The sequence below is a fragment of the Lepidochelys kempii genome, chromosome 3 (genome assembly GCF_965140285.1).
Source record: "Lepidochelys kempii isolate rLepKem1 chromosome 3, rLepKem1.hap1, whole genome shotgun sequence".
NCBI classification, from domain to species: domain Eukaryota; kingdom Metazoa; phylum Chordata; order Testudines; family Cheloniidae; genus Lepidochelys; species Lepidochelys kempii.
The window spans coordinates 92,577,060-92,580,502 of record NC_136382.1 but is presented as its reverse complement, the minus strand read 5'-3'; positions in this window follow the sequence as shown (position 1 = coordinate 92,580,502).

Genomic DNA, 3,443 nt, shown 5'->3' with positions numbered 1-3,443 from the left:
CCTCACCCTTCCTGTGAGAATGGTTTTGGGTTGCGATGGAGAGTAGGAGGGGGAGAAAGCTCTGTCTGCAGCAGCGCTGATTGGTTATTCTGCCTCAGGAGGTGGGCAAGTGGAGCAGGCATCAAAACAGAGGGCTCAAATTCACTAGAGACTTGGATCTTCTTGTGTTATTGTGCAAGCCCCATTGAAATTCATGTCACTTTTGGAAAAATTACAAGAGCTGGCAACACTGTGTTCTCCTTGCCATTCCCTTTCCCCTCAAATTCTAATTTTGCTACTTACTTTTCCCTGATAAAGTGTTTGTTCCCTTTTAAACGTGGTTGGTGTTTGAGCCTGTTTTATTCAAAATGAACTAGAAGTCATAGGGACTGTATATGAATTTATTCACTCAGCCACTGACTGGAGGCACCATGCACTGAGAATCCAGTTTAGCTCCAGCAACCAGTAAGTCCTAAGAGCTGATGCGTGCCATCAGACCCAGGAGCACAAAGAATCTAGGGCCCACAGGTTCTAAAGTGGGTTCTGGAGCACCTGAGGAGGGACAAATAGGGGCTGTACCACAGCAGGGGATCAGATATACCCCTAGCCGTGGCTACAGGCCTCAGGACAAATTTTCCATTGCCTCCGTGCACCTTGTGTAGTCATTTTATGCTGGTGCAAAATATGTGCAAAGTGGAGGTAAGTTATTCTGTGATAGTTTTACATCCATTTTGTTTTCACTATATCTTGGTGTAATGGCTGTATGTGGTGCAGGGCAATGAAGAATCTGGCACCTCTTCTTGTCTCTTATGGTTATCTGTGAACCAACAACTGGCCAAGATAATGACACATAATAGCTAACTCGGGGCTCAAATAAATGTACCATTAAGAGAAAAATTAGAGTGTTAAGACTGTCAAGTAGCCAGGCCTGGAAATGGAATGAGGCCATTGAATGCAAAGGTATTTATTTGCATGTCCAAGAACCTCAAATTAATTTGCAATGCATCACTTTGACATTCTGAACTTGGAAATACTTGAAATCAACAATTCTGCCTTCAGGGTAGTTTTACAATTCCTATGAGACATTCCTCCTCCCATGGCATGAAGGAGCTAGAATTGTACATTCATTAATAATGATACATCTATTTGCAGCCTTGCAGGATCTTCTTACTTTGGCATATGTGTCTTCTTACAGAGGAAGGTGGAAGGTTAAGTGCGGACGGCTTTATATTACAGTCACAGGTGAGGAACTAGAAACTGAAACATGTACATGGGATATTTGATCTATTATTCTGCCACCTATACCCACAGAAAACTTAGTCTTTCAAGGTCGTTGTATAATACTGCAGGTACAATTAGCTATAGATGTCTAGTAGTGGGTTACTGAAAAGGATGAGTGAAAAATAATGAAAATCTGCTAGTCTTCATAGGAAATGCCTCCAGGAACTTAAGAATTGTACTCTGTAGCACATGTCTGCCTGCACCCATGATTGCAACAACAAAGCGAATTGTGAAAAACAACTTTTGTGTATCCCAACTGTGATCCCTGTTTTTGCATCCCATGGTTGTTTAGTAACTGTGTGGTGCTCTGCTAAAAAGCCTAAATAGCTAGGGTCTGTGGATTTGTGGCTGAACTGTCCTATTACAAAAGTTCAGTTGGAATAGGTGGAAGGAAGCTGCCACTGCCAGTTGTATTTCCACAAACAAATGGCACTTACAGGAACAAGAGAAGCAAGTATTTAAGTGCTCTGACTTTTGTGCTAATTCCAATGAAAGCAGGAAAACAAATTGTTTTCAGGTGGGCTCATTTGGTAGACTATTGACAAAGTCTTGGTCATTGTGGCCACTAATGACTGCCAGTGTTTCCATTACATTTACAGCATGGTGGCTGGGGAGGGGAGGTTACAGGTTAGCAAGAGTCCCAGTTTTCTGTTATCAGTGGTGTGACAAATGGGAGGGAAAGAATACATCTATTTATACACTGCAGTAGTGAGTGTGTTGTGTTATTAGGTATCAGGAAGCAGGAGGTATCAACAGAACTTGCATGCTGCTGACTTCTCCTTGGTATCTTTGTATGTAGGAGTCCAGTCTCTAGTTACCCTGACATTGTACATCCCAGAAGCAACCTGCCCTGCACCCTGAATAATGTAAAGATTAGAATGGAGTGGAAAATACTTTTCCTGTTGCATGAAAATTTCATAATACTGAAAAATTGTCCTGTCCCAAATTGAGATGAAAGTAAAAATCTCAGGAAAAAAAATAATTTCAAGTCAATTGAAACTTTTCATTTTGATTTTGACCGTTTTATATTTTAAAATTTTTGGTGCAATCATTAGCTTAAATGTTCAAATAAAAACCATTTTGAACAGGAAAACTAGAATTTTTTGTTTTGAAAATGTCAGTACAAAGTATTTCAACCATTTCTAAACTTTTCTTTTAATTCTTTTGAAGCCGAAAAATGTATCCAACCCTTTCCTACTAAAAGGTTTGGCTTGGACGAATTGGCATTATCTGAAGAAAAAAAGATTGTATTCAAAAATTGTTGACCAGCTGCCTTAAAGATTACTTAAGGGGGGAAAGAGCTGGGACATAGCATTTGAAGTGGATTGGGGAGTGATGGAGTGCTCTGTCCCCCCCACACCTAGTAGTCCTTCTCATATAACCTATACCTGCTCAATTTCTGTGCTAACATTGCAGAGATTCAAAAGCTCTCTTTACCCACAAGTGGAGTAAAGACATTGCTACTCAAATATTTGTATTTAGGCTCTATTGCTGTTCATTACTTCATATTTGTTTGTTGTCCACTGTGCTTCCTTGATCAGTAAAGGGGGATTTCCTTTTTAATTTAAATTATTTGATTAAAATAATCTATTGCTGAGCATAGTATAAGTGAAGGTAACTCATAGACACAAAAGTCCTAGCAGGCAGTGAAATAAATCTTTTCAAATTACTATGCATACACAATCCTCCCTGCTGTCATTCAGATATTTTTTTCTCTATTTGGACACCCGTGCCTAAGAGTCCTTGAAAGGAAAGGAAAGGGGTGATAGTTGCAATGCATCCCTTCATTCGTGTGGGAGGGCTGTATATGTCTGTGGTACTTTACATACCACAAATCTCAGAACTTCAGGAATGACAATTTTATGAATGTGTGTCCATTTTAGCTGAACTGTGGAGTAAAGAGCTATGATTCTGCCACAGAGTCATAGAGGTCATGGATTCCATGACTTTCCAGGACCTCTCTGACTTCTGGGTTAGAGCTAGAGCAGTTGTCAGCTCTGGGGCTGTCTGTGGCCTCTGGAGCAGCGCCTGGGGCTGGTTCAGTCCCTCTTGGGCTGGGGCAGCGGTAGTCAGCCCCTGCCATAGGAGCACTGGCAGGGCTGGAGCTGCTGCAAGCGCTGGCAGCGCTGTCTTTGTGTCCTGTCCCCACCAAGGTATTTTTAGTAAAAGTCAGTGGCAGGTCG